General features: G+C 42.1%; 1 protein-coding gene across 1 annotated transcript in view; it reads right to left on the bottom strand.

Annotated features, from left to right (window-relative positions):
- Positions 1-5,208: 5,208 nt before the first annotated feature.
- The window catches only part of LOC134495539 (von Willebrand factor A domain-containing protein 5A-like), a 63,527-nt gene continuing 60,121 nt past the window's right edge, over positions 5,209-8,614 (bottom strand). Inside the window, exon 5 of the mRNA XM_063301052.1 lies at positions 5,209-5,223. The gene's annotated coding sequence lies outside the window, so the exon portion shown is untranslated. The remainder of the gene's footprint in view (positions 5,224-8,614) is intronic.

The raw sequence follows: 8,614 nt of genomic DNA, 5'->3' as shown, positions 1-8,614 counted from the left end.
GGATGACCTATACTGGAAACCAGATGGGAGAACTGCTGTCCTAGGAGTTTTTCTGGATCTTTTGGTGGCTTTCAGGACTACTGCATAGGATTCAGCCTTGGAAACATCATTTTACAATGTCTCTGGCTCCTTCCATCCGGCTGTATTCAGAGGGTGATTCTGAGTGACTATTATTCAACATCATTCCACACCTAGGCTACTAGTCTGTGCAGTCCCACAGAGTTCCATCTTGCTTCCAGCGCTGTTCAGCAGTTACACAAAAGCAGTGGAGGAGGTAATCAAGAACCTTGAAATGATGTCTTATCAGCATGCTTATGATACTCAACTCTACTGCCCCTTGCCATCCAATTCCAAAAGGAAGCAGCTGGTATTCTTGAACTTCGCCTAAGTGTGATAATGGGCTGGATGAGAGGAACAAGTTGAAATTACATCCATATAAGTGAGAGGTACAATAGGTAAATAGGAAACTGGACTATGAGTGTGAAATTCAGCCTGTTTTGGATGGGGATGTATTTTTGGTCTGGGATTGTATCTTGATCCTCAACTGTTGCCAGATTCACAGCTGACAGATGTAGTGAGAAGCAAAATTACATATAATGTGCCAGTGGCAACTGTTTCTGAGTTGACAGGATTTGGCAACAATCATCCATGCCTTGATGGGGCTCTTTAAACAGGGGTTGGAAGCTGCAATTGCCACAAAATAATGGTAACTGATGCAAGGTACTGGGATCATATGGTATTTGTACTGAAAGATCCTCACTGCTTGCATATTGCTTAATTTATGCCATTGAGATTAACCTTTAAACAGCATTGAGCCAGACATCTATGGGACAGCTTCTGCCATTACAAAACTGCCTGGGTGTTGGGACCTGCAGGAGATGACCGTGGGACAGGGGGAGCCTTCTCCTGTGTCACTCTCAGGGTATGATATACAGGGCTTTTCCCACTTGCACCTAAGCACAGAACAAACTTTCCAGGGCCATTACATTACATTGCCACTACATTGCTCACATCTCATCTACCCAAGGCAGTCCTAAGCCATCCTGTTCTGCTATTAAATCCTCACCCTCTAAGGTGGCAGGAACCAAGATGGGTGACAGTTTCAAGATGGGTCAAATCTTATATGCTTTGCTGCTCATGCTGTTGGTGATGAAGTCTAATGATTGATAGGGGCTGGGATCAGCTCATCACCTCTTGGCCACTGTAGGCTCATATGGGTGCTCTCCTTCCACTCTGGTCCCTGGGCATGTTCCTCCAGGTCCACTCTGTTTTGGAGAGCCTGGCTCTTTCCAGTTGGGCTCTCTATTATACCCACCACCTCCTAGAGCCTGGAGATCAGCAGTTCAGCGGGCTCTGGGAGATGCCAGATTTGAGATAGCTAGACCTTCTGGCTTTACTGGGCATGTCCTCAGCCTGCTGATCAGCAGGATGGGGGTGCAGTATAAAGTGGGGGAACCTGGCTGTTTTAAAAAGTGGCACTTCCCAGAACTTGCTGGGCAGCTCTTTAAAAACTCCATACCTACACAAACCAGCCAAACAGCTGTAAAGCAGGTTTGTACAGGTATGGGGTTTACCAAAGAGTGCTTGCCCAGGCAAAGGGGGAACAATTGTTGAAAGAGTGCTAATGTTTGTGTTTCCCCTTTTGCCTGCATGAGGCCATTGATCAGCAAATAAGGCTTGAACAGGAAAAGGGAGGGCACAGGTTTAGCCATTCCTCAAAATCACCCACTTATCACAGCCCTGATTTTGAATTTGGTGGAACGTAGTGTCCAGTAATCATGCCTAGGTTGGTGCTTCAAGGTTTTTTTCCATTGGATGCTAACTTGAAAGGTACACATGTTCAGTGCCATGAACCTAAATAAGGCAAGCAAACAAATAATGCACACTGAAAGGGTTCACAAAGAGTGAGCTACTGAAGGCTCCAGAGACTGACAGCAGCCAACTACAGCCTGAAACATCTTCACCCTGCAAGGGAATGGCTGGGTTTACACTTTGTGCTAAGCCATAGATTATTTACTGTTTTATTGGATGAACCACAGTTGGCTTGTTCACCTAGCACGCTAAGCCAAAACCAGACAAAATACGTTCAAGATTAGCATGACGTGTGACCACTGCCAAAAATTTATCCTCAAACGTGTCAAGCAAGCCAGGGGTAGGAAAGTAAAGCAGAGAAATGGTTTTTCCCTATCTCCATAAAATTTAATACACACGCCCTCCCATACCTTTCTATCCTTTTGCAAAGGAGACATTAGTCACATACATTCAGCACCTGTTTGCAACAGAGCAGAAGAGAGAACGCTCATAAAATGCCTGTGTGTATAGCAACACTGCTTTGGAAAAAGTATCCACAATGCTCTCTCAAAAGCAAGAATAGATGCTGATTGATCAGTCCATACTCCAGGAAATAAAGCCAGACTGCTCACTTGAGGGAATGATATTCAAGGCCAAACTGAAATACTTTGGCCACATAATGAGAAGACAGGACACCCTGGAGAAGATGCTGATGCTAGGGAGAGTGGAGGGCAAAAGGAAGAGGGGCCGACCAAGGGCAAGGTGGATGGATGATATTCTAGAGGTGACGGACTTGTCCCTGGGGGAGCTGGGGGTGTTGATGACTGACAGGAAGCTCTGGCGTGGGCTGGTCCATGAAGTCACGAAGAGTCGGAAGCGACTAAATGAATAAACAACAAACCACTCTGGCTGAATTATATGATTAAGTGGCAATGTGAGGTTAGCTACCTCACTTTAACATAGCCCAAATATGTTTTTCCTCCAAAGTCTCAATGGGAAAGCTGGTGCTGCCTGACCTCCCCCAGGATTTGAGTGGCCCATCGTCATGGCAATGCTTGGTCCCTCCCTTTGCCTTAAGGAAAGGGTGGATGGAACACTTTACCTCCTGCTATTCTTAAAGGGGTCTCTATGATAATACCCCAGAGAGAGAGAGAGAGGAGTGTCCTAGTAACCATGGAGATTTTATGCTTGTGATAAGCAAATGCTTACTTATACAATCCCCTATGGAGACCTCTGCTCAGCAGTGAGAAATAAGAAAAGAGAATGGTACTTTTGCTGAGCGGAGAAAAAAAACTTATTAAAGGACTTTTGAGACAGTACAGCTTGCATTGAACCAAGGCTGGATCTCTAAATCTGTTCATACATGCAAGGGGTTCCCTAATGATCAGATCCAGAAAGTTTCCATATCTATAAAATATTCTGAGGGCAACCAGACTTGGCCATGTAGAGGAGGCTTCAACCAAGTGGCACCCTTCAAGTTGGAAAATAGTCACTCCAAATGTGTAAGGGCAACACTATTAATCTCTTCTGAGGTCAGGTGGCACATTCAGGAGTGAATTTCCATTTATAAATTTAACAAAAGATTCTTTTGCCTTCTTCATCCTTTATCTGTCCCAGCTTAGCATTTCAGGTTTAGTAAAACTCTCCTAATTGACAAGTATGTTAAGGTCTTATGAGTCTGCAAGAAGAAGTGTGTTTTGTTTTATTTTCCTTTTACATATTATTTTATTAGATTTAAGGCCACTTGATTCCAGAATGACCCTGGGTAGTTTACATTATACAAGAACAAACAAAACAATAGAAACAACAGTAGACAGAATGTGCAGACAAAACAAACTACATAAAATACACCTGAGGGGTGCAACAGCCATCCTATACCAGGGCCTCAGAGAAGAGCCAGGCTGTTCAGACAGCATTAAAGTGGGAGCCACACAGATTTCGGGGGTAAGCTATTCCAGAGGGCAGACAGTAGCACTGCAACAAAAGCATAATCTAGAATAAAAGGAAAGAGAGGCTATTATGGTTTCAGTAAGATGGAGAGGTATCAGCCTTCACACCCTGTACCTTTAGGTTGGAGGGGAAAAGTCAGTCAACATGAGTGATCCATTGAGGTATACTCTGACTTGCTCTAATGTACAGTACCAGATACATTTAATTAATAATATAAGCAATAAGTGGAGAGGCAATGTTGGGTGACATAATCCAAACATCAGGCAGAGTTAGATTATTGCCTTAAGTGACGGATGTTACTGGAGGGAGACAACCATTACCTTCTCTGAGATCAACAACTCCTAACCTGCTGAGCATATGAACCACCATCAAATCAGGCCAAGGCCCAAGTTATTTCTCACAAGGGCCAGCCAGGTGCATCTGAGATTCTTGGAAATAGGAGACAGAGTCCTATCCCTATCCCTATGTTGTTCCCCTCCAGTTGGTATTTGAACTCATCCCCCAACTTTGAGATGACACTGAATCTTCAACATTAGTAGCCCTTGATAGATTTGTCCTCAATGAATTCACTTAGCCTTCTTTAATACCATCCACAAGTGGCTATCACTACATTCTATAATGAATTCCCACAATAATGCTGAGCTCCAAATATTTTGGATATCAACTCCTGGAATTCTAAGCCAAAGCCATGCTAGCTTGGAATTCTGGAAATTGTAATTCTAGCACATCTGGAGAATACCAAATTGAGCAGGGTTGCTCTAAAGTGAACACTCCAGAAGTGATAGGATTTCTCAATATACAGAGAAATCCTATCACTTCTGGAGTATTCAATTTAGTCATTTGTTTGATTTATATCCTGCTTTTCCACAGGATACCATATACAGCAGTCCTTCCTCCAATTCTTCCCAAAACAATCTTGTTGGGTAGGCTAGGTTAAGGGATAATGACTGCCCTAGGGTCCCCAAAGTCACCCAGTGAACCTTGTTTTCTCAAAGTCTTTGGTATAATCCCTTAGTTTTCATCACTCCTGAAACAATCTAAGTTCTTGTCTTTCCCAATTTATTATACATTTAAATAAGCAATGTATAGCTTACTTTTTTCTTCCAAAAACAGAAGAGCTACACAAAGTTACTCTGTTCATCTGGCTACTCCCCACCCCAATGCATCACCTACATTGCAAATTTTAGATTTGCAGACCTATTTGGAGATACTTCAGACGTATTTCTTGTTGCTCTTGCGTGCAGTGAAGATAGTGCCAAAACCCAATTAACCAATTTTGTTTTTAGACTTTTTATCCTGCCTTTATTATTTTTATAAATAACTCAAGGTGGCGAGCATACCTAATACTCCTTCCTCCTCCTATTTTCCCCACAACAACCCTGTGAGGTGAGTTGGGCTGAGAGAGGGGGATTGGCTCAAGATCACCCAGCTGGCTTTCATGCCTAAGGCAGGACTAGAACTCACAGTCTCCTGGTTTCTAGCCTGGTGCCTTAACCACTAGACCAAACTGGCTCTAATTACATTAATTACAAATTTAATTCACTTAATAAATGTAATTAATTAAATGTAATTAATTAAATACAAAATTACATGGAAAGGGAAAGTCCACAGTCCCTATCTCTACTAGTCTGGTCAATAGGCAGGAATTTGCAATCTCCACGTGCTTTTTTCATGGCTGGCAAAGGGACAGAGAAGAATCACAACCTGAGTGTCAGAGGCCTTGTTCCTGCCATGTTGGTGACATGTGGCAACCTCTGCCCTGTCAGAGCTATTGACTTCTAGGAATGGACCTGGAGGAGGGCAAGGATCATCCCTTTGATGCAACAGAACCAAAGGCAATAGTGGGTGATCTGTAGTCCAGTCTTCGGTACTGAATGTGAAACAAACAGTTCAGAACTACTGGAGAGATTCAGTCAGGTTTTCACAAGTGTTCATTATGTGGCTTTTGGTATTCCTTTGAATTTGAATCTTTAAGAATTACATAGGTTACCGTAAGTCAATGGATTTGGAAGTTACTGTCTTTGGCTTTGTATGTTGTATTATGAGTGCTCCCAAAATTACCATTCCAAGGCCCTGATTGTCATTGGGTGAAAATGCAGCCTGAAAATTCCAGTGTTGTGGGGGGGAGATGGAGATATCCAGATTGTTGTTTTAATGATGTTAATACTTCCACAAAAGCTTTCTGGAATTCCTGAAATAGTTTAAATTATATTATGTCCTAGCAAAACTAAGTTACTAATTTCAAGGTACATATTCTTTTTAGGGAAGGACAATCAAGGACAAGGGTATATATTTTCAGGCAAAGGCTACCTTCAGCCTTTGAGTAGTATATTGGGAGTGCACAGCAAACAATTGGTAGGGTCAGTGTAAAAAATGAGTGGGGTCAAAACAAAAACAAATGTTAAATTTAACTAAAAGGAGAAGAAACTCCATACAGTAAGATAATTTCTCCCAATACATTTAATAATTTAACTTCAGTCACATTAATAAAAATTACACAGTATTTTAGACAGCTCTGGGAATTGCATCCAAGTTTTGGGGGGCTGCATTTGTCCCTGCAACCTCCAGCTGTGAACCTCTTAATCTAGGACCTCTTGCAGAAGTAGATAAATAATCACCCCAATATAAGAGTTTCTGGAATGCACACACACATATGTATACAGTCCTTGATGTACATAATGCTGAATGAAGTAATATAAACAAAATACTGGATCCTTGTTATGAAGAAAGAGAATGCAATCTTTATATTAAAAAAGAAGTGAGTCAAGTCAGCACAAGTCTACATTTTGGAATGGTAGGAAAAAGGTCTCTATATGATGGGCAGGAGTATTCCAAAGCAATTAAATTTAATTAAGGAAGATTGTATAAGGTAAGAGAGAAAAGGAAAATATGGGAACAGAGATTTTTCAGTTTATCAGAAACTATAGTTCAATTTACTAACATGGTAGGGAAACATTTGCTTAGGAAGAGAAAATATTGTATTATTGGTGAGTTTCTCAATAATTATTTACAATTCTTTGACAGTAATGTTCTTTGTCTCTTCCATGTGTCCAGGTATGGCCTGAAGTCCTTTTCCAGTCTTGGCAGAGGTAAGATAAATAATATACAGAGGTAGAAATGACATGAATGAGAAACAGAAGGATGTTTATAGGACTGTAAGCAATCTAGCGGGCTTAAGAATTCTAGACTTTCCCCCCCTACAATGATGTGATTTTTGCCACCAAGAATTCAGTTTTCATTCACACCTGTCCTCTTTCCTCACCAAAAACAAAACGAAACGAAACGGGAATGTTTCAATCTGCAAGTTTCTCTCACGCAGATCCAATGTTCAGAAACCTAGATCCTCATGCCGCCTCCCGGAGACATTTCAAGAATCTCTGGGGACATTTTACATGTCAGCTGATAGTATGGCCGTGGGACAAATCCGGGGAGCCAGCCTGTAAACCCTTCTCCTTTAAAAGACCTTCCTTGACCGCACTTGTGGAATCCTTATCTAATTTTTGTCAGTCTGATTAGAACTGAGGACAACAAATAGTAACCTAGTCTGACGTGGAAGAATTGTCCTGCGTTGGGCAAGGGCGCAACTACTTTCAAGACAAACTAACTCTAGGAAAAAAAGGTCCTTGGAATATAATTACCGGAGGAAAGATTGAACGACCGCTCGCTGTTCAGATTGACATTTCTTGAAGCCAGTCTTGGGCTTGCACTCTCCCGCCTTGTAGCCAATCAGAGGCGACCAAGGTCTGAGAGTTCACTAGGTACGCCCACAGCTGATGCAACTGTGGTGCAATTCTCGATATCTCTGCCCGGACGGGTGCATTCCGCTGTCTGCGCCGATAAAGTAGTCCTGAAATCTCATCCTGTCGCTGCTAATGTCTGGTCCGCGTAGGCGGTACAGAAATGAATCGCAAAGCCTGGATTGTGGATTGCTAGACTCTGTGGCGAAAGGGCGTGAGCCACAATCAGGGACTTCCACTGAAACGATTACATAAAGCGATACATTCAGTATACAGTTAAGTGCTACATTTATGGGGATCAGGAAAAAGGAGTATGACCTTTTCAGCCATAGAAAATTCAGTGGGCATTTAAAACTATCAATTATTTGATGTGTAAGAAGATTTTGCCCAGTGCAAAATCTTGTTGTTAGTATTGTTTTACTTTCTCTGAAACGAGGGCAAGATACAGATCAAAGGCTGCCAATTAACAGCTGAAACGGGAAAGTATAGCTGTAACAGGAATAAGCAGGAAGGAAAACAGGTTTTTGCGGGGGGGGGGGGGACTCCAGCGTCACAGATTTGTTTGTGCTGTAAGATGACCACACTTGGCAACCTCCCTTATGTATTTAACTGTGCAGAATACACATTTCCCCCTGATAAAGATTGCCAGAAAAATATGCCAAATAAAAGGAACAATATTTGAAGACTTGTTGGAAATAAAGGTCACTGTATGATGGTTGAGGCAAGTTTATCACTGTGGCAAATAAATCTCCCTGTTAGGAAAAAAAAATGTTCAACCCGCAAGGACTTTTTAAAGGCTTGCCTTTTCCTTCCATCTTTTAAGGCCTGGAAAAAGGCTTCTTTTTTTTCCAGGCTGGATTCAGGTATTGTCTCAGGTTGAATGTCTTGGGGCTCCAGGGAAATGTTTGAAATATTGAGAGAAGGCTGTGGGTGCACTTGGCAAAATCATTGCTTGGTTTCCCATTCACAAAATGGCTGAATGAACATGACTGGTTATAAAGCTCACAGTTTACCAGAACATCCCCTTCCTACTACCCCTGCTTGCTTTAGCCCCCCCACCCTACAAAGCATTGAGCAACAGCTGCCTATCACATTTATGAGGACAATCTGTAGCCCAAAAGCATTCCTGGAAATAT

Source organism: Candoia aspera, chromosome 4 (genome assembly GCF_035149785.1).
Source record: "Candoia aspera isolate rCanAsp1 chromosome 4, rCanAsp1.hap2, whole genome shotgun sequence".
Lineage (NCBI taxonomy): Eukaryota > Metazoa > Chordata > Lepidosauria > Squamata > Boidae > Candoia > Candoia aspera.
The sequence above is the reverse complement of the archived record's forward strand: the minus strand, read 5'-3'. Positions and strand labels throughout refer to the sequence as shown.